The sequence below is a fragment of the Perna viridis genome, chromosome 9 (genome assembly GCF_037379345.1).
Source record: "Perna viridis isolate PV_CMFRI_1.1 ecotype Kerala chromosome 9, ASM3737934v1, whole genome shotgun sequence".
NCBI classification, from domain to species: domain Eukaryota; kingdom Metazoa; phylum Mollusca; class Bivalvia; order Mytilida; family Mytilidae; genus Perna; species Perna viridis.
Window position 1 is genome coordinate 2,560,468 of NC_142453.1, and position 24,066 is coordinate 2,584,533.

The window sequence follows — 24,066 nt, forward strand, 5'->3', positions numbered from 1 at the left end:
CGGAACAAGTATCAATCTGTTTATCAGCAACATAGCAGAAAATAGATAGAATGTTGTCATTGGAAAATGTCAATAAAATTCTGATTCATGGCAGAAGTCTAAGACAGAAAATAACAGGCAGATAGAACAATGGAAAAACTTGTACATCAATATGGTCTGGAATAATAAACTAATATCACACTGTTTGATCTAAACATCACTGTCAGTGTCCTATTGTGTCTTCATACTGCTTCTTTAGTGATTTAAAGTAAAGTTTCAGTCCATTTTCATCCAGCCTTGAATTCCTAGCAACCTGTATCAGGCGTGTGGCTAACTTAAATACTGCTCTCTGTTGATTAAGTTCTCCTTCCACTTCCTGATTTGACTACAAAATACAAAAGATAATTTACAATTTTGAAAAGCCCTTATTAATTTTTAATATGTACTCATAGGTGTGCCTAAAATGTTTGAACATCATAGGGTAGAAATTTAATTAATAGACCTTATTTTGGATAGATGTTGACCAGTATCAGAAATTTTGGCATTTTTCATGCTTGGAACTCTCAATCCAGACTTTTTCTATTCTATTCTGATCCACAAGTTGGGTTTTCTATATAAAGTTCAGAAATATAAACCATCATTTTTATTCTAATCAATGCATATGGTAATGACCTGCAGATGGGGTAAACATAACAAATGGTGAAGACTTGGAAATAGGGTATCGAGAAGCCCACCCCTAAATTAAAAGAGATGCGGCACATGACACCTGTTTCTAATTCATTTAGTGACCTCACAGAATATTATAAACAAGTTATAACATTAAAAAAAAAAAAAAAAAAAAAAAAAAACAAAAAAAAAAAAAAAAAAAAAAACGTGTATAGGTTTCAACCATAGAAATAAAAAGAAAAGCAGTTTGAGAAGTGTAAATAGAAATTATTATTTTACCTGTTTCTCTTACACTATTTTCTTTGCTACTTTCTTAGATTTATCAATTACAGCTTTAGGCATGGTGAATATCTCTGTTAGCTGTAAGCCTGTGGAAACAGTCAGGAAATCAAGTCAACCAGGCGTCCAATTCACAAAAAAAAAAAAAAAAAAAAAATCATTAGAGTAAAGTTGATCGTAAGTAATGAAATAGCCTAAAACAGTCATAATTTAGGATCAATTTCACACTTACGACTTTTCGTGAATTCGATACCAGGATTTGAACAATAGGTAATCCTAGGATAAAGCAAAGACAAACAAAAGACACAAACAACAAACAACATAAAAAAACAAAACAAAAGTAAATTCAGCAAACCAGACTCCACAAAAAATGTGGGAGCATTGACCAGGTGCACTGGTTGGGTAAGCATTCTGCTTTCCTAGAAACATTCACCATGTTGCCTGCAAAGTGTCACATATTGGGTAGATAATGAGGACAAATATGACACAGTAAACAAATCAGTTCTGATCATGCAGATGTATATATTTTTTTAAACATTCCATTTGAACCACAAGTTTATCATGAACCTAAAAGGTAAAAACCACTAATTCCACTTCCCATAGGCTTCTATGCTAATTTCACAATATTCAATGGCTTCTCTGGACTTTACCTTAACTTTAACCTGCAGATGACTATATATCAGCATGATTCTACATATGTCAGCTCACAATCCTCAGAATGGCATGTGGGGTTAGCAGACTTGCAGTGCAGTACTGGTCACCGGAAGTGAAGGGTCTATAAATAGCATGGGAAATCCCAGTGTTTTCACAAGATAGGGGTATATTTAAAAATCATTATGGAGATTAGGCTTCACATCACAAGAAGCAAAATGCACCTATAAAATGTACAGAAATGTTTTTCCTTTCAGAAACTGTTTAAATTTTTAAAATAAGATGAGAACTTTTTTCACAGCACTATGAGGAACAGGGGTAATTTCTGCGTAGGACTATTTTTGCGTACGTTCCAAATGCTCATTGGTTGAATTGGTGGTCTGTAACCTAAAGCACATATGAAAATGTATCAAAAATGCATAGTGAGATGTTTACCGTAATGTTTCTCCATAGTTTTTCCTTTAGCCAGTACATGTGTATAGATGATCTTTTCACAATTCCACTCTGTTCATTACACTCTGTTTCTGGAAGCAGTAACTGTAAGCGGAGATCAAACCAGAGTTCATACTACTGATTTTGTAATGGAGGTGTAAACTGCCAATTTGTATCACTGTATTCATGTAAAAAGTAAAAATCAGTGATCCTTTTCACAAAATATCGCAATAGTAAATTAGTCATAAATTATGATGTCATATAAGATTAAGTATTGTGTTGTTATAACTTTTGACTTTTACCATTTATTTTGTGTGAAAACGGCTACTAGTGCAGCCCTCCCCTTTAAACACACCTAAAAATTATTTCAAAAAGGTCGGAGTCCCTTGTTAAAACAGACATAAAGAAACTGATTATACATTACATAAATGAACATTAATAGGACTGTTTGCACATATTTATTTACTTTTCACATTAGGGTATAAACTGTCCAGACTTGTCAGCTCGATGATGTGAGTTACAGAAAATGTAAAGGCCTGAAAAAAAGACCATATGCTGTAAAGAGACTACTTAGACATAGAACTTTTATTTATAGTATTGCTAATAGTACAAGTAAGCAGGAGGGTGGTGTTAAATCTGTCATATAACCCTGTAAGCCTAATCAAATATGGTGGACATATATGGGTGGATGCTACCAGTTAATAATTTGCCTTTATAACTAACCCTAGTAAATGATTAACTACAAGCACATCAAATTGGTAAAATGGGAAATAAATAAACAGAAACAGTACAATCCAGATTTCAAATAGCAGAATTCTGCTTAACGTCGGAAAAAAATCATCCCGGATATAAGTATCACACGAAAATAAGTAGTTACAGTATACATTTTACTAAAGAAAATATTCAATGTTAAAAAAAAATTCGATAATTTTTAATGAGGTATAACAAACCTTAATTCCAAGAAGAAATTCACAGACAGAATGACAGATACCAACTCCCACCTCTGCACTGGTTCCTGTGAGAGAAAATTGGGTTAACATTTAAACAAGAATTCACTTTGTATCACAACTTTAGGGTTCAGAGTTGAACAGCTCTATAAAGAGGGGGTCCAAATCAGATAATTCTACAAAGTTAACGTTTTTTTTTCTAAACAAAATGCAGAATGGACAAACCTTTTAATGAGGACTGCTTTGATTTCTTGATTTGAAGTCTTAACAATACTTCATATTTTATACAGTTTGTATAAATCTCCTATTTTTATTGGCTTAGTGATCACTAAATGTTAACTTGATTAGTTTTGTGCAAAATCGTACATATATGAGCCAATAATACATTCATAGTCCACATCCATACTTCATAACTAAAAGTGTTTTCCCCAAAGTTAAGAAATTTAGAAATCAAGTACATTTCATTTTCAAACATATGTGAGTAAATCACCTCTATCAAGTTCATCAATTATGATTAATGAGTTGCTGTTGGCATTTTATATGATGCAATTCATTTCTTTCATCTAAAATTAGAAAAGCAAACAATGATTTTAAAACTTAAACAAAATCTCAATTTGAATTATCTCCCCTTGACAGTGTCAGATAATACTTAAAGCAAAAATCCTAATAAAATCAATGATTTGCTTCAAGTTCTTATTTGTTTACAACTAACTGAACACCATTTGTCTTGAAAGAAAACGAGACAGATAAATAAGGTAAATTTAATCTCATCAAAATGAGACGTTTGAAAGATATTGAACAAATGTTTACCATATATAGTGTACTTCATCAAAAAGGCATGGAATTTATTTCAAAAACATAAAGTGGCCACAAACTACATGTATGTGTTAAATATGAACACAAGAACGAATGAATATTATAAGTATTGATCTCATCATTTCTTTTTTTACATATATACATGTATCATTTTTACATAACAGTGTAGCGTACTAGGGTGAATTTGAAATACCATACCTCAACCATAAATGTAGATGAGTAAGTTTCCATATCGTCATCACTGCCTATTCTAGAGAAGAATTGATTGGTAATCCTAAATGAGGCGTATTCTGCTGGAACATAGGAACCAATCTGAGCCATAATCTGCAGCATGGCTATCTGTCGCAGGTATGTACTCTTACCACTCTGGTGAAAGAAAGGATGATTTAGAAAGTGTATTAGATATAAGAGATTTTCTCTTTCTCTGATTTATTTGTTTCTTAGAACTAGTTACAGCAACATGCTAGTGAAGATTTTAAGTAAACCTGGCTAAACTGAACTTCCTTTGGACTTCAGAATCAATTTGTTCTGGACAGGTATTTGTTAATCAAGGTTCAAGATACATTAAAAAGGATCTTTTACTGTGTTTCACAGTGTTATGTGTCTAGTTTAGGCAGGTTTCACAGTACTGTGTCCAGTTTAGACCAGAAAATTTTCCCCCTATTTTTCCATAGTGCATTTCAACTAAATCTGACCTATCAATATCTTTAAAAGGCAAACTTTACAAACACTTTGACAGATATTTCTTGAGGTTATGAGGTATAAATACTTGGATAATGCAATACAATCTCCGTGTATTTTTTTCATGTGCCACACCTTATACACAATTGCCTGATTCTTAGACGGAGAAGTACTTAAGTATTACACGCCATGTATACACGTAGGTTTGATTGGTGACATTATTAATATCAATGCGAGTATGAACAGGTAATGACAGTATACTGTGTGTGTACTTGTAGGGAAATGGTGTCCAAATGTATGATACAATGTTTGTATGCTCACATTATCTACAAAGGCCGAGCGTGTTAACATTTCAAGCATTTGAACAAAAGCTGAAATTATAATGTGTTGAAAGTGTAAAAACATAATAGGCAGATAATAAAGGGTTCTGGTTAAACCATAAGTAGGTCATTCAATGTAAGCTTTTCTCTGTAAAAGAACCATAAACTTCACTCACTTTCTGAAAATACACTCTTTCACGGCTAAATCACTATTGTTGGTGGCAATTGAAAAAGTATGTGTAATTTCCTCCTGTTTGAAGTCAGCATCCAATCAAAGAATTTTTATAACATCGCTGAAGTCATAAAAAAGGAATAAATATGGTGAAACACAACAGATGCATCATCTTATAACTCCTATAAAAATAGTAAATACTTACAGAGATCATCAAAAGGTCTTCAATAAGTGTAAACACACCTAAAACACTCTGCAAGGCCCGGACAACAAAAGTAATAAAATTCACAGTAACAGAACAATGACATTCCTTCAATATATAGTGCTAACTCAATTCCCACCAAACAAAATTATGGCTCCACAGATATTGGAAAAGGTTCTATTGTTTTGCCAAGCCTATATCATATAAGAGTTCATAGTCTTGTGGGTATTTCTCCCAGAACTACCAATATTGATGAAGTATGTGTAGCATGGAATTTATAAAATACTAACCACATTGGGACCAGTGATTACGATAAAATTACTATCATCAGAGGCATACTGAAATGGAGAAAAAAAATCAGTAATCTTTGTTCTGTATTACACTTGATAGGAGTCTTCTTTGACATAGAAAATAAACTAGCATTAATTCTTGCACATGAATGCTTACAATCCGAATATAATTCTTCATGCACAGGAAAAATAGTTAATATTCATGGAAGTTTCACATGCTGCTCAATAGTTGATATATCATAAAAATCAGGCCCATGTAGGATTGCACTACAACCTTTTTATTATAATACAAATGATACATTGAAATGTAATCTTCAGAGTTAACAATGAGTAATTCAGAAATAAAGAAGAAATTATGGAAGAACAATTTTTCCTGTAGAATGCAATTAAATTCGTTCATAGTAATATTTTTTGTTCTAAGTTAATGCCAGAGCTTGCCGAAACTATGCAGACTTTTTGTATCGCGCTAGAACTCTAACAAATAGGCTTCTTGAACAGGGTTATGTGATTGAAGTCATCACTACAGAAGTTTTATGGTCGTCATCATGAACTCGTGGATCGTTATGATGTATCCATCTGCACCATGAAAACTGATTTATTCAACGGGTCATAGTTTTCTTTTCCTCGTTTGTCTACCCCGGACTTGACTTTTTTATGAGGAACTCGGCGGGTGTTTCTAGAAAAGCAGAGGATGCTTACACTACTGGTGCACCTGGCCCATGCTCCCAGTTTTTAGTGGAGTCCGAGTTGCTCATTTGCTTTTGTTGTTTTGTGTATACGATTTTAGTTACTTTATGTTCTTTGTTGTGTGTGTCTGTTTTCCATGTCTGGCCTTTGTCCCTGTATTACATTCTGTCGATTACCGCTATAACCTTGGTTCCCTTGATTACTCTTTTAAGTTGCAGATTGGAAGATTGCTCCCTCATTGGTCAATAAATAACATAGCCTATGCTTTTCATCATGAAACCTAAAAGTCATTCAGAAAGAAATGAAAAATAAAAGGTGTACAGCAGCATTATCTGATAAGGAAGTTTAAAAGTTTCATCAGAGTTAATTCAGCAGTTTCTGCTGAGTTTCAGATTAAACTTGGAAGAAGAAAAACAAGATCACTGTATAAAAATAAAAACAATAGATATGAAATATTTCAACTAGTTAGCAAACTTTAATTTTACATTGGTGCAGACCTAGCAAATATTCAGTTGAATCCCATTTTTTATTTGCTAACGGGTTGTCTCCAATTTGCCATTGAAGAATTTATAAAACTGAAGATTAAACTAACCATAGTTGGAGAGAGTACAGCTACTGGAAAAAGACAATAGTATGTCAAGTAAAGATACAGCCTCTGTCAGATCGTAAAGACAACCTATCTGGTCTCTGATGTTGTCAAGTAACTCTTTTACTACTCTGATGAAATATAATTAACATAGTTAAACAAACACCTCAATTGAATACGTAACATGAAGTTGCACATGTTGGTGTGATGGGTACAACCCTACTCATACTGTATGTTGATATTTGACAGAACCAAAAATGGCTTACTACGTATGCCCAATCTATATGAAGCTATAGACCAAAATATTACATCAATCCATCCATTGGGGGCCTAGAAATTACTACCAAATTTGGACAGATGGATAGATAGAATGACATACAGAGAAGGTGGTTCCAATATACAACTCACTCGATGTATAATTGATCAAAATAAAATCGTTCAGTAAAAATAAGTTTCTCTAATCCTGTACATGCAGCCTGTCTGGTCTACGATGTTATTTAGTAAACTCTTCACTAGTGTGATAAAACAGTATCAACAAACTGGTTGGTAAAACAATTCACCTTTTTTATCAAACACTATCAAACTAATACCATGAATACTATCAAGTAAAGATTATTTCAATATCGATAGACAACTTAAATATGGTATAAATGAAATGAGCTGTTTTTTCTCAAGTAAAAATACAGCTTCAGTAAACATATACCAGGTATATAGACAGCCTAATATCACATATCATAAATCTCTATTTAAATTGCTCAAGTTAGTACCATATTCATTAACGTTCTCGTCAACTAATTTTACCATCAATAGAAGGACATACAATAAAATTTCAAAAAAAGATGAAATAAACTTAAAATGTTGGTCATCAGGTAAATCTCATGTAATGATTGTCTAATTCTGTCTGAAACAGAAAAGTTGGTAATTAGGTCATCATCCAATCAAATACAGAAGTCTTTAGTTCTTACATTTACTTCATAAATGACACTTTGATTGGTCTGCCATAATAAAGAAAATACCTATTAACAAACAAATTCTTATTTGCAACAAACTGCAAAAATTCTTTTGGTAATTACTAGCGAAGAGGAAAATGGAATAAAATAACTATCCAGCAACAATATTATACCTGCCCTGAGTAACAGGAATATGAAATACTAGAATACTGGATTATCTCTACAGCATGTACAGTCTTTATTGGAAAATAATTGTTCACAAATAAAACAATCAAGAAATAAACAACAACTAAACAACAAGATATTTAACAAAGTGAAATAAGAAACCAAAACTATAAGTCTATACATTATTTCTTACCATTCAATTTGATCTGAAATTAGTAAACTTGGTAATTTCGGAAAGTGCAAGTAAAAGGTAAACAGTAGTGATATGAGAGAGAAAATAATGATGTTCCATTTCTTTCTAGCAAAGGTTTAAGTGAAGCCAAATAATTGTTTTATTCAACAATGGACATTACTAAATAAGGAACTAAATTGACCAAATTCTTACGGTACCTTTCTTCCACATCCGATGCTAATCTCCACCTTTTAATGTTAATCAGATACAGTCTTCACAGATTTGTAATAAGAAGTGTCCATGCTTTGTTAACATTAAAATCCAGGGTAACTGATCTAATAAGTCAGATTTGTAAGAAGTACATAAGTTTTAAAGACTGCAGTGACATTGACCAAGAATATAACTTACTAAATCTGGACAGGTAAAAATGCAGGTACCCAGAATATTACTACATCTGGACAGGTAAAACTTCAGGTACCTGGTAAATTACTTACTAAATTTGGGCAGGTAAAACTTCAGGTACCTGGTATATTACTAAGTATGGGCAGGTAAAAGTGAGGGTATTCTTGTGTTTAGTAACCTTTATGAAGACACCAGGTAGACTATCCTCCTTGTCTTCACTATACAGCTGTATATAAAATCCTCTAGTTGTATTGTAACTTGTTTTACATGGCAGGTTGTATTCTTCTCCTAGTTGTTTTACCAAATCTATAATTATAAACAAAGTTTATACCAATTAAGATTAATATCTGATTGAAATTAATGGCCTATGACAGATACATCATGCATTTATGGTCAAACACATTTAATCAATTGAACAAACCCTTAATATAAATTCATGACACCTTGTGTATATACACAGGATTCTGAGAGACCATTTGCTGGTGTCTGTATTCATTCAGATTTGCATTGACATATTTCTGTCTATAAATGAAGTTGAGAAGACTGAGCCTTTAAACCACTTGATACAAATAGATGCTCCTTTGCAGTAAATGGCTCAATATAAGAACACATTGATGTTCTAGTGATTTAATGGCTCAATATAAGAACACATGATGTTCTAGTGATTTAATGGCTCAATATAAGGACACATGATGTTCTAGTGATTTAATGGTTCAATATAAGGACACATGATGTTCTAGTGATTTAATGGCTCAATATAAGGACACATGATGTTCTAGTGATTTAATGGCTCAATATAAGGACACATGATGTTCTATTGATTTAATGGTTCAATATAAGAACACATGATTTTCTAGTGATTTTAGTGGATAACATAATCCTTGTTTATCGGTAATCTGTATTTTTACCCATTAGTCTTGTTGACAGATAAATATCTACCTCTTGCATAGGACAATATTTTTAAAATATCCATCAAAACATTAGGAACAACAGTGGTCCAAAAACTACATCAACAATCAGAGATGATTTTATGAGGTCAACAAAGTGGAAATTGGCAAAATTGGAAATAAATATACAGTAAAAAACAGAATCATAACATTGAAATCAGGATTTGAAATAGCTGAAATCCGCTAAAAATGGAAGGAAATGATGTCTGAACAATAACTATAAAAATGTAATGGACCCTGATTGGATTACTGATAAACAGAATAAAATTTACTTAATTTTGATATTGACAATATCAGGTAGAAAATCTAAACTAGCGTTCATACCCTCGTCAAGGTATTCCACATGATTTTGTCAGTATCAAAATCAAAGTTAACTATTCTTCTATCTGTCTTTTCTCTTCTGTACAAAGTAATACTAATCATTAGTCTAATCTTTAAGCACATTCGGTTACATAATAAATTCCAGCTAGAACAGTGTTAAAAATTTAATCTTACCAGAAACATCATCCACAACTTCAGTATAGGTCATCCTCGCAACATCTAATAAACCTACAGGGATAAAAATAATAATCATGTCGAAATTCATAAGAAGTGTTCCATAAAATTTATATAAGCTATGGGATGAAGTACTGTTTTGATTTATACATAGATACATCATTGTCAAAAATCTTCACAAATTGAATGAATTATACAGACATAATGTAAAACTGGTTTTTAGAGTCATTTCCCAATGGTACCTTTTATGTTCTAAAGAAACAGCCTAATAGCAATATAGTTGCTGAATGAACAGTAAGCAGGTCAACAATACAAAACTTAAAATAACATGTTTTAATTTAAGACACAAAGTTAAAGTTTCTCTCAAAAAGTAATTCTAAATCACTGCAATTGGATTGCAGTCTCTTCTTGCACTTTCATCATCATGATCATTCATAAAGTGCTTTATATTGATAACAAAATATCAACAAGAAATATGTAAACTTATGTTTGGCTAAAAGTTTGAAATAAAAATAATTTGTAGAACTCTGTATGTTTTAAAATCATTTTAATAACAGTACAAATCAAAATGAACATGTATTGAACTAATCAGAGGGGACAGAGGGAAGGACATTACAGTCACAGCGAAATTCGTTGGACTGTCGGACATGACCGGTACTTTTAGCTGCCGGTCCGGTAAAATTTGCATGATTTCCAGACCAGATGTCCGGTACGTCTTTTAATTAGACATACCTCATCCGGAACTTCCGGTTGAAAAGATGGCGTCTGAATCGGTCTGGCAGATAATTGTTTGGTCCAGCAGATTTTGTTAGGTTGCCGAACCAAATGTCTGAGTGGTTGAAAAATGATTTCGCCAGGTCTGGGACATTTAATCTTTCTATTGTTTTTTTTTATAGTAACTAAGTCCCATATTTATACACAATAAAAATAGAATATTATCCAGTTATAGAATTATATTAAGAAGCAAACAAAAAAGTGACAATTAGTATAAACTGAAGTGAAACGTAGACTTCACAGAATGCTATATGTACTGGTAAAATGCTTAATGTACTAGTAAAATCAGGGTTTCAAAAAGTGGAACTCAGTTCTAAGGTTGATGAAAATCATGTCTTTAGTCTTTAACAGTATGTACATGTATATGCATGACATTTGAAGTTCATCATCACAATCTATGGAACAAGACCTACCTTTACAGCAAAACATTTCTGAGTTCTCATGTGTAATGCACCTTTCTGATAACGTGTATCCTCATGTATCACACTGATTATTTTGGTCATAATAATTTCATACCTTGGGTCTTCTACCAGCTATAAACAGAAAGATACAGACAATGACTTAAGTCTTTTATCCCATATATATTCAAAACCTACGATCAAATTCTACGGAGATATTTTGGATCTTGTACCATATCCCCATATAACATGATCAATAAAACAAGTGTTGTCTCCCTTGGATTGCTATAGAACACAATGTATATTTGAATATAAATAAAACATAATAAATAAGCAGGTTTTTAAAAGCCATAAAATTTTTCAAGAGATTATACAGCACTGTGTAATGCATCACTGAAAATTGTAAAATTGGAGCCTGGTCTATTTATATAGAATACACTTTGTGAAATCATTAGTGCAAACATATTCCACGGCAAGCCCTCATATATTGCAATTATCAAAGTTGTGTATTCCAGACATAAAGTTTCAAACCACTTCATAGTTATCGTGGTTTTTTTGAGACTTTGTCTTGTTCACTAGCCATGGATAAATTGGCATAGTACTGTTGTTTAAAATTATTAATATTACAGACAAAAGCTCGAAACAAAACCAAAGAACAAGTTGCAAATAAATAAAATTATAAACCTTATAATACGCTTTCAGCAGAGGATTCGCAATGTCCTTCAGGGCCTCTTCAATGGTTCTATCAACTCTAAAGTGTGTTTTAGGTAGATAACATTGGCTATGTTGTTTTCTGCTGTCTTAACAGTGTCCTGTTTAGGTATCTGGGCAAACAAGGACAGGAGATGATCAATGTCCAGGAATCGTCCCACAATGGTCTGGAGATTATAGAAAATTTCATCCTTTAATGTTAGTACTGCTACGACATCCTGTCTCATATTGATTATTTCTAAATCTGAAAAAGATAACTAATTATCATAATATTTGGAAACAATGAAAATTAATCAGATGAACACTGTATTCAAAACTGTCAGCATTTTTAAAATACTTTGTTTAAGTATACATGTATGATATTTGAAGAGACATCCAGACATTCACAGTATACCACAATATGTCCATCAGATCCTAGCCAATAAAACTGAAAAAAAAAACTTTTTTATTAGTACCTATTCCAATATAAACACTTTGATCTATTGAGGAACAAGTAGTCTCTACTAAGAAGTATTTTTTGAGAGCATATGCTAATCATTTTGACAAACTTGTATTTTGTCACGATCCAGAAAAGGAACAGAAAAAAAACACTTTTAAAACACATGGTACATGTAGTTCACTGAGTATATCATCAATTAGACCTGTTGTCTGGGACTGGTATTCACTTCTATACTGTTGGTAAAGACTATATAGTCAATTCCGTAGTGTGGTAAAGACTATATAGTCAATTCTGTAGTGTTGGTAAAGACTATTTAGTCACTTCTATACTGTTGGTAAAGACAATTTAGTCACTTCAGTAGTGTTGGTAAAGACAATTTAGTCACTTCAATAGTGATGATAACGACTATTTAGTCACTTCTATAGTGTTGGTAAAGACTATTTAGATAATGAACAAGAATTAAGGACTGTAAATTAAGAAATCTATGCATGTTTTTATTATTGAACAGAAATGCATGTAAATGTATGTGACCAGCTTGTAATTGCAAAAATAAAAAAAAAACACATTAAAGATCTTTTAAGTCTACTGATGCTAGAACAAAAACACTAAATCAACATCTTATTATTAACTGACAAAATTGCACTAATTAATGCAGGCAGTGATTTCCTAATTTAAAGTAAATCTTATACATTCTAACCAGATGGAGGCTGTAGAATATTAGCTCTGAGCAGTCTGTTTCCCCCAGCTGTCTTTGTATGATTCATTGTACCATACAGTGTATGTTCACTCTTAGGATCCCTTGCATTCTGTCATAACTCAAGATTTCTCACTGTTACTGCATCTGTGGAAAAGTGAAATCATCAATTATTTATGAAAAATTACATTTATTGTGTACATAATATAAATATGCTAATATAATTCTATAATCAGGGATGATTTTATGAGATCAACAAGCAAAGCAGAAATTGGAAAATCGGAAATAAATATACAGAAAAAAAAATTGTAACGGTAAAATCCGGATTTGAAATGTCTGCATAGTGTGGTGTTTCATGAGTCGATGAAACACATCTTCAAGTTATTAAAATGGTCCATGCCGAAACTTAAGTAAATATCTATTGATTTTCACTGTGTCCCTATTTCTATGTAAGTAGACAACTATTGATGTTCACACTGTCCTTATTTCTATGTAAGTTGACATCTATTGATGTTCATTGTGTCCCTATTTCTATTCATGTTGATATCTACTGAGGTTCACACTGTCCCTATTTCTATGTAAATAGACATCTATTGATGTTCACTCTGTCCCTATTTCTATGTAAGTAGACATCTGTTGATGTTCACTGTGTCCCTAATTCTATGAAAATAGACATCTATTGATGTTTACTCTGTCCCCATTTCTATGTAAGTAATCATCTATTGATGTTCACTGTATCCCCATTTCTATGTAAATAGACATCTATTGATGTTCACTGTGTCCCCATTTCTATGTCAGTAAACATCTATTGATATTTACTGTGTCCCTATTATTATGTAAGTAGACATCTATTGATGTTCAATGTGTCCCTATTTCTATGTAAGTAGACATCTATTGATGTTCACTGTGTCCCTATTACTATGCAAGTAGACATCTATTGATGTTCGCTGTGTCCTCATTTATATGTAACTAGACATCTATTGATGTTTACTGTGTCCATATTTCTATGTAAGTAGACATTTATTGATGTTCACTGTGTCCCTATTTCTATGTAAGTAGACATCTATTGATGTTCACTGTGTCCCTATTATTATGTTATTAGACATCTATTGATGTTTACACTGTCCCCATTTCTATGTAAGTAGACAACTGTTGATGTTCAATGGGTCCCTATTTCTATGTAAATAGACAACTATTGATGTTCACTGTGTCCCGATTTCTATGTACATAGACATCTATTGATGTTCACTGCGTCCCTATTTCTATGTAAGTAGACATCTACTGATGTTCACACTGTCCCCATTTCTATGTAAGTAGACATCTATTGATTTTCAATGTGTCCCTATCTCTTTGTAAGTAGACATCGTTTGATGTTTACACTGTCCCTATGTCTATGTAAATAGACATCTATTGATGTTCACTGTAAAATAAAATAATAGTAAAATAAGAGAAACACATGAAATATCCTAATAATTTCCTTTTTGATGTTAGATCTGTGTGAATTAAAAGTATAACTGTAAACTCTTCAATCATTGTTGAATTTAAACATCAAATTTGTTGAATGATTGATAAATTAAATGCACCCATGATTTTACTTAAGCCAACAAAAAATCAGAAATTAATAAAATCCAATGTAAACATACAGTAAAAAAAGAAAGTGTAAAATCTGGATTTGAATAATCAAATATCCAAAGCAGACTAAAAATCAAGCCCAAAAATGGTACTTAATGCTTTGAGAAAAGAATCAACTGAGAAAATAAAGCATGCAACACAAGAAATCTAGGTATATAACTGCATCCTACTTTAGTATATGTTTACATTTTAAACAGCTGCCACACCATTTTACTTCAAGAGTTTAACAAGCTTCAGTACATAAGTTTACATTTCATTGTTTTTTTTAAAGAAGGAATATGCCTTTGACAGCAAGAAAGTAGTACAATAATTTTGTCCAATATCTTTTGGTGAATTCAATCTAACTAAAACTCGACATAATTGTTCCATTCAGTCGTCAAATATGGGAACTTGTCCTACTCCATGCTACTTGGTTCAGATGATCTCAGGTTTTTCCTTCAAAAAATGTTTTATATGATGAAAATTTGATCAGAAAGATCATCTGAATAGGGAATAGAATGAGTAGTTAAATGTCTAGTGTCAGTATTTGTAAGAATCAGACTGAAGGTGAAACATGGAATGTTAAAAATTTGAAAGTTTAATTTGACTATTTGTATCATCAGAATCAAGGAAAGGAGACGAAAGGAGACAAGATTTTCCATATTATGTTGGTCAACTTAGCTTTGCAATGCACTGAAAATTAACATTTCAAAGGCAGGTAAATGTCAAAAATACCATTATTGTCAATATTCTATTGAAAATTTTCTAAGCAAATCCGGTGATGCAGAGATCAAATAATGGTATTTTCAAATAGAGAAAGGATCCTTGAATCGAATTGTATTGTCAGATCAGTGGGTTTCTGAGTTTCAACATTTTGCCTGATTTTTACAAAACTTTCACTAAAATACAAGAACTGAAAGGGACAATAGTTAGGTCTAATTCTAACCAGTTTCAAAATACTGTAAAAGTACTAATTTTCGCTGTTGAGAGAAAACTGCGAAAAATAGTTTACGTGAGATTTATTTTTAACATTATATAAAGCTAATCATTTTTTGAAACCCCACAAAACTGATACCGACGAACATGTTCACTTGACAGAATCCATGAAAATTAGCAACCGCGAAATTTAATACCTTCACAGTAATTCTATCAGAATATAATGTAACCAATCATTGTAGTATTTTCACTCCCTTTGAATGCAATCCTCATAGACCTAGGAGCAAAGACAATGTTCTGAACAAACTCTACATACTTCACCAGAGCTGCAGCTGCTGCCAGAAAATAGTATCTGAAAAAAAAAAAAAACGATGCTTGTATAGATGTTTTGATAAAGTATGACATAACACAACAGACAAAAACAGTGAGTGGACACTAACAGAAAGATCTCTACCTTTCCAATTCAAGTTAAACTACTGTCAGTTTAGAAATTATTGTGATGTTTTGTTGTTGTAAAACATGTGAGCGACTCAAAATTACAATGAATAACCACATTTATTTCTCTTCAAACATAACTGTTACAAAACATATTCTCATAATCACCAAACAAAATTGTGTTTGTCCAAAAAAACACACATTTATTAATACAGGTAATGCATTTTAAATTTACAGTATTCCCAAGGAAAGTATCTGATAACAAGGATTTTCCCATATGCACATCTATATGTAATACCCAATCTTCATAAAAAAAATCAGTTAAGCAGTTTAGGAGGAGTTGTAAGATATATGATTACTATTGACAATGTATAACTCATTAAACTTCATCTGCAAATGTATGATACAAACCAGATTATGCTTCACGTTAAGATATTTATATTTTTTTACCATTGCCTTTTTCAGCAATCACAAATCTTTTAAAACAAAATGTTGCATGCTACACCATGCTAAGAATGCCCCCACAAAACCTGGATAAGGGAGACACATGGTGGATCAGTAAACAGAAAGTAGGAGAGAGAGGGACATGACAAAGGTAGACACAGTACAAGTCATCATTCAAAAATAATACACTGAATAATATCTAAGCATTCCCTCCAACAGAAGCTGAAAAATCTGTTACAAGAGAAGTGTAACAGAAGGACAAGGTGACTGCAATATATCCCCCTCAGATATTTACCTAAAGTTACATTGAAAGTATTGTTGTTAATGGGGTACCAAATTTCATGATTTTTGTTGGTTTTTTAAACCACAAAATTTGGTTCTCAAAGAAGAGGAAAGTTTTTATTCATTTGTATTTTTGTTTGAGTTGTCAAACTTACAAATTCAGGAAATTTAAATACTAATCATACTAGAGTTATCAGTTGGATAACTTTGTCCAGTGGATACATCTTTTGAAAGAAGGAGGCCTGAATACTTACTTAGATGAAACTTCCACCTCGACTGTGTTGAATTCAGGAACACTCAACTGCTTTACAAACTGTAGACCTGAAAAAAACCCTCTCTCATCAATGTAAGGATATTCTTAGGATACAAAAATAGCAAATCTAATGGTATACTATCACTCAAATTTTAAAACTATAGATGACTTTTTTTATATTACATGGAAACCTGAGTACTGATACTTGAGTAACTGGAAACTGTCAAGGGATTATGCAGACAGACATACAAAATGTACACACACATCACTTTTCGGAGGGGATTACATAAAACCTTGCTCCTTTGTGTGGAAAGGTATAAAGCCTAGAGTCTGATAACCTACATGTAGCATGTTGCTTTTATAGCGATAACATCTTTCAGTCAAGCAGGACGAAAGTCATCAATCTTGACAAAGCAACAACTGCTAGTTGTCATAAAAAGTGGACATAATTGACACAAATTGTTGAATTATGCTGCATCTTGAATACGTAATATAGTTTATCTTTTGTTTTCTGGTCCCTACCAGTGCTGCTTCTGCACAGTGGAGAAATTGTACTACTTACCCCTGGCTTCATTGACTTACTACTTCTGTACAGAGGAGTGACTGCAACACTTACCGCTAGCTTATTTGAAGTACTTCCTCAGTACAATTAATGGAGAGACTGTACTACCTATCTCTGCCTTCATTGAGTTACTTCTTCCTCTGTACAGTGGAGTGACTGCACGACCTACCCCTACCTTCATTGATGCACTTCCTCAGTACAGTGAAGAGACTGTACCACCTACAATTACCTTCATTGAGGTATTTCTCCTGTACAGTGGAGAGACTGTACTACTTACCACTAGCTTCATTGAGGTACTTCTTCTGTACAATGGCGAGACTGTACTACATACCTCTACCTTCACTGAAATACTTCCTTAGTACAATGGAGAGACTGTACCACATACCTCTAGCTTCATTAAGGTACTTCTTCTTAACAGTGGAGAGACTGCAACACTTACCTCTAGCTTATTTGAAGTACTTGCTCAGTACAATTAACGGAGAGATTGCACTACCTACCCCTAGCTTCATTGAGGTACTTCCACTGTACAATGGAGTAATTACCTACCTCTACCTTTATTAAGGTACTTCTGTACAGTGGAGAGACTGTACTACCTACTTCTACTTTCATTTAGGTACTTCTTTTGTACAGTGGAGTAACCTCTAGCTTCTTTGAAATACTTCCTCTCCACAGTGGAGGAAATATCACCTACCTCTAGCTTCATTGAAAAGTTTCATCTGTACATTGAAGAGACTATAATAACTACCCCTAGCTTCATTGGAAAGCTTCATCTGTACATTGGACAGACTGTACCACCTACATCTATCTTCATTGAAGTACTTCCACTGTACAATGGAGAGACTGTACTACCAACCTCTAGCTTTACTGAAGTACTTCCCTATACAGTTAAGAGACTCTACCATCTATCACTACCTGCACTGAAGTACTTCTTAAGTGCAATGGAGAGACTGTACTACATACCTCTACCTTCATTGAAGTACTTCCACTGTACAATGGATAGACTGTACTACCAACCTCTAGCTTTACTGAAGTAATTCCCTATACAGTTAAGAGACTGTACCATCTATCACTACCTTCACTGAAGTACTTCTTTAGTACAATGGAGAGACTGTACCACATACCTCTACCTTCATTGAAGTACTTCCTCTGTAGAGAGTGGAGAGACTGGTGTTAACAAACTCATCATTTATGAGGGTAAACAGCTTGGTCATTATTATCTATGATTATAAAGTAATTAAAGAGTTTTTGACACGATCTTACTCAGTCCACAAAAATAAACAAACAAAAGAAAAGTGGATATAAACAGTTAAATGCAGCATTCTAGGATTCCTATTTCCCTGTTACCCGGGTTAAGTAAAATTTGGGTCAAGGAAAGTTAGGTACTTAATTACATTTCCCGTGGCAAGTTGAAAGCTGCATATGCTGTAAGGATTTGTTTTGTTAGGAAAAGTGTCACTGACCGTGGAAAAGTTGATTTTATATGGATTTTTCCCAAGGAAACCTCAACTTCTGAAAAATCCTAGAACACTGTAGAAGTATTAAATACACCATAGAAACAAGAGTTCAAACGGCGAAATGAAAAAAAATGAATTCAATTGTAAAACAGAAAAAAAAAACACATGAAACAAGCATTGAATATGATTTTAATATGGATTACTGTACAGAAGAATGACGCTGATGATTCAATGTTTTTTTGGAGGGGGGGGGTGGGGAGATTTCCAAAAGATATACAACTGCTTGCAATTAAAAAAAATCTAAAATACTCTGGGTTGCTTGAAGTGGGCAGTATACATATAATTAAGCAATATGACATAGAGATAAAAATCGTCTGTATGCAACCCCTTCAATAGAAGTATATATCAAAATGTTTAACATTGACATACATAAAAAAGTTTAAGGTCTTAACAAAATGCTGCGGAGCTACGTAGGCACACAAGTGAAACTTCATGTCCTGATCTGACCCCTGACATTCAGATTTAACACACTTGAAAAGAACACTACAGCAAAGTAATCCCACTTCCATAACTGGTTATCATGAAATAAAACAGACGAGGAAGTGATTGGAAAGACAACAAAAAGACTGATGCACTGTGTACTGAGATATTAAAAGAAAGAAAAGGTTGTTAATCCCAGTTAAAACAACACTTGTTGCAATAGACCATGATATGAATAAGGGTTCATTAACACCTTCAGTTATTCTTAACTGCTTAACTCCAGAAAATGTGAAAAAAAATTTGTAAGAGGAAAAGTTTACACATGTGTCAATGCTATTTTTCAGAGTGCTTCACCTTTCAGGCATGCTGCTTTTATGACTAAAGTTTAAGAAAACAGGCCTATCATACTAAAAATAACCAATGGATGGACTGACCAACGCAATACACTTGAAAAAGTAAGATGTTCGAACATACATGTAGCTTCATTTTGTGAATTTGACTTGTGTAAGCTGATTCATATGAGGTGTGCTCCAGGGCAGGGCTGGATAAGTGCTGCCATGAGATGGATGAGTAAACTCAATTCAGGACTACAAATGTCTCCCTTGAATGGAAGGAAGTAGGAAAGAGTGTTAAATCTACATTGAAAAGTTGAAATTCAATGGCAGAAATCAAAGAAGGTAATGCAAAACCTGAGGTTAAACAAGGACAGACTGAGTCAACAGAACAACTTCAGAGTGCATGTACGATCAGAAACAAATTCAGTCGTTTTACTCTAAAAAATGAACCTGCGCAATAATATATAATAGGTATACATATAAAAGAAATTTCAGTACTTAAAATAATATTCATTACTGAAATTACTATTTCAAGATGTAGCTAACAATATTAGTGACTTAAAAAAAACAATATAAAACAGTTTTCCCAATATGTAAGGAATGTTGTGTCGATAGGAAATATCCAATTGTACAAATATCCTATGGTAAAAAGTGCTAAAACTTGATTGAATGATTGTTGGGGTTTAACGCTCGAGCAGCAACATTTCAGCTACATTCAGGCGATGAACATGAAATGAAAACTAGGATGTGACACAAGGTCAATAGGGTCGATAAATTTTGACTGCCATAAGAAAAAGGGAGGAATGGGTAGGGTTGGACAATTTAGCCTCCTGTGGCGGAGCGCAAAGGTTCCTACTCCTATCGAATACCACAGCAGGGTTCTTTAATATGCGAGGAACATGGCATCTTTACCAACACGGTGCACCACTGTGGTTAGCCGTCAGGTTTTCCATATTTTAGCCTGACAACCCCGGCATGTAACACGCCAGGGGTATCCCATTCCACCACCAGGGGCACACATCTCAGTTGCTATGTGGACAGTGCGCCTAGCCCCTGGCTAGGTTTCTGAGCACTATTTAATCATCTTTTACGGCAAACTTGTCATGCGGGTTCTTTGGACTTAAGTTAAATTTATCCGCTTCCTTCAACAATGGCAAAAATATCAGCTATACCAGGTGATTACACCAAAATGTATCCCTAAATGTGACAAATGGAAAATGCACTGACAGACATATACAGTCGAACCTCGTTAATTCGATGTCGAAGGGACCATGCAAAAGTGTTCGAGTTATCCGAAGTTCAAGTAATCGGAGGTCGATGATAAACCTGAAATACTAGTACTTAATTATACACAGTACTTTGTAACGTCATGTGTTTCATATCGGAAGATATTTTTTTTTGTATGTTGTATATCATGGTTGAATACTGAATGGCACCGAGTGTTTTACTGAAATTTCCTTTTTATTTTTTCTATATCAAAAACGTCATAGTTTATAACATGCTGCTTTGTTTGATTCGCAATCAGGCGTACCGTCAAACCATGTGCTCTACAATATTATGATAAAATTTCAGACTGACCAGTGAAACAAATGTAGTCGTTGTAATACCCTAACTATCGTCTGTTTGATGTTTCATTAAATAGTCAGATACCATTACAATTCATCTGTATTTTTATTTTTTTTTCAAAATATCAAAATACCCGATATCACTGTTAATGACAATTCTGACGTGTTATTAATGAAATTCGTTTCTATTAACAACACACGCAATTTTAAATTAATTGGATAAAAAATATCCAACCCATAAAGAGTGTCAACAAATTAATTTTAAAAACCACTCTAATTGCTGTTAAAACACACTTTGGTCATGTTTTGTAATAAAGCAATCAGTTTTCGGCTAATTAGTTGACTTCGAGACATCAGGGTTAATTAACCTCAGTCCTATCCAGGGGACTGATTGGTTACCTGGAGTTATCTGATGTTTCGATTTATCTGAGTTCGAGTCAACCGAGGTAAATTGCATTGGAGTAAGGGGAGTATTGCTGGGACTTTGTAATTAGTTCGACTAATCAGAGTTCGACACATTGAGGTTCGACTGTACTCAACTTTCAAGCCGCCTCTAACATGCACTTCTGATAGAATTTTTTTTTCAGTTTCAGACTTTGTTATAAAAATGTTTATGATGTGTAGTACAAATTAATAACCATGATTTCCATTAACATAAAAAAACATGAATCTTCCTTAAATTCTAAGACTTACTAGGCAGGAAGTTTAAACCAGACAGCAACAAAAATTGCTAACAATATACATGTATGTCACATCTCTTTAAAGCTACATAACAAGTTTGAAATCAAATTGATAAGTAGAAGCTGAAATACAACATGTACATACAAGATTCTGAAAAAAATGTGATGTTTCTATTATTGCAACTGACTTAAAAAAGACAAAATTGCTTATTTCAAATTATTTGATTCGTCTCCAACTGTCTCTAGAGCAAAACAAAGGGCAGCACCAGTCAGTCAAGATGTGAACATTACAGACATTTTCTTTCATGACCTAATGGTTGATTTAAAATGGGTTGCAACCACTCTTATGTTTTACAATAGCACACAATAATTTTATTACCGACAATGACGGATGAGTTAATTTCCATTGGAGTAACACTGGATATGTGTGGCGTTTTCCGTTTACTTCCAGGAGTTGTAAAGGAAGTACTACTTCTCCTGCCAGGTGTGTATGAAGATGGACTTCTTCTTCCTGGAGTAAATGATGTGGACCTCCCATGGCCTTGCGTGAAAAAGGTGCTACTAGAGGTCTTGCTAAAATAATAGATAAAATAAATAAAACAAGAATGCTACGCGTAGCCATATGTCCTCTGCCGCTGTAGAAAGAGTTGAATTATAAATGTTTGACACTTGTACAAATAGCAGAATCAACACTTATGTGATTTTCATAAGTCCATGTGGCGATTCAAGCAGGCATTCCAAAACAATAATGATGACAACAAAATGACTTGACTTATCCAAGAATTGGGTCCTACAAGCTTCGGCCGCAAGGACCGACACACAGACAGACGGACACCAGCATTTCTATGTCCCAGCTCCGCGTTGCGGTGGGGAACAATAAAAAAAAATAAATAAGGCTAAATAAAAATTAAAAAGTGAAAATGTATAGGGAAAACACAGAGCTACATGTATGCTTAATTGGCCTAATGAAACTAACAATAACATCATACTTTTTTTATTTGACTGTAACTACAAAGGCAAATATTTCTCACATGAAATTCATGTTAATTGAGCTTCACATGAAATTCACATGAAACTAACATGATTTTCACATGAAATTCACTCAACATGAAGTTCATATGAGCCATTCACCTGAATGTCAAGTGAAGGCTTGATTCACTCAAATTTTGCGTGAACTCTGTCATAAAGTTTATTTACTCAATTATGTGAAAATTATGTGAAATTCACGTGAAAATCATGTGAAATAATTTTGCTTGTGTACAAGAAACCAAATCACCTTTGGAAAAAAAAAGCTCAGACTCATGAAGTATTACAAATCGTTTTGTTGAATAAATTACATCCAGTAATTGTGGCTTTGGTAAATGTAAAAGTCTGTAAGAATCAGGCAAAATGAAGTTAAAAGCCCACCAATTTGACAATATAATCTCACTTAATGAGGATTTCTACATTTAAAAGACCATTATCTGACCTCTTTTTCACTGAATTTGTTCTGAAAGTTGTCTGAAGAATGTTTGAAAAAGGAGGTATTTGACAGAATTATCTGCCCTTGATATGTTCATTTTCAGTGCATTTCTGATAACTCAATATTTTTCCTTTATTCTGATGTTGCAAAAAGTAAAATTAAACTTTCAAAATAATGGTTTTTGTATATACCACGTTTCAACCACTGCCTGATTCTTACAGACAGTGACACTTGTGACCTTATTTTCATGGTGTTTCAGCCTACATTGTTTTATAAGTGGTCTAGACCTAGAAATTTTATAATCCATTAAACAACTACACTGTATGTCTATGAGCAAACATACAAAACAAGTCAAATGATACAGATTTTCAATCTTATATTGTTGAAATGTCATTAACTTAATTCTAGATAGTAATTTCAATGCACCTTATAAATGATGTATTGGGTCTCCCAGAACTACTGGTAGTTGATCTGGACATATCATTGTTGTTATAGAGGGCTGGTGTCTCAAGAAGATCTAGTTCTGAAAATTATATGATATACCTGTTAAATATATGCAATAAATTTGATTTGCTAAACTTTCTGATCCACAGGCCTAAACTATATTTTAATAATTGTTATTCAACCTTAGAAACAGATCGTGTGGGAGATTCTGAAACTGTCTAAAGTGGAAGCAAATGTATAAAAAATATAATTACATTGTATTTTATAT

The 24,066-nt window shown here is 33.2% G+C and overlaps 1 pseudogene across 1 annotated transcript; it reads right to left on the reverse strand.

The window, feature by feature from the left end:
• Positions 1 to 78: 78 nt before the first annotated feature.
• LOC148606103 (mutS protein homolog 4-like) lies at positions 79 to 18,589 on the reverse strand (annotated as a pseudogene). Its single transcript, XR_015915338.1, has 17 exons — positions 18,500 to 18,589; positions 18,339 to 18,384; positions 16,818 to 16,884; positions 15,633 to 15,754; positions 12,859 to 13,002; positions 11,696 to 11,966; positions 11,023 to 11,146; positions 9,840 to 9,893; positions 8,490 to 8,703; positions 7,869 to 7,947; positions 3,969 to 4,136; positions 3,445 to 3,517; positions 2,958 to 3,022; positions 2,453 to 2,543; positions 2,011 to 2,112; positions 925 to 1,013; positions 79 to 364 (listed from the first exon to the last, which is right to left on the reverse strand). The product of XR_015915338.1 is annotated as a mutS protein homolog 4-like (transcript).
• Between the last annotated feature and the right edge of the window lie 5,477 nt (positions 18,590 to 24,066).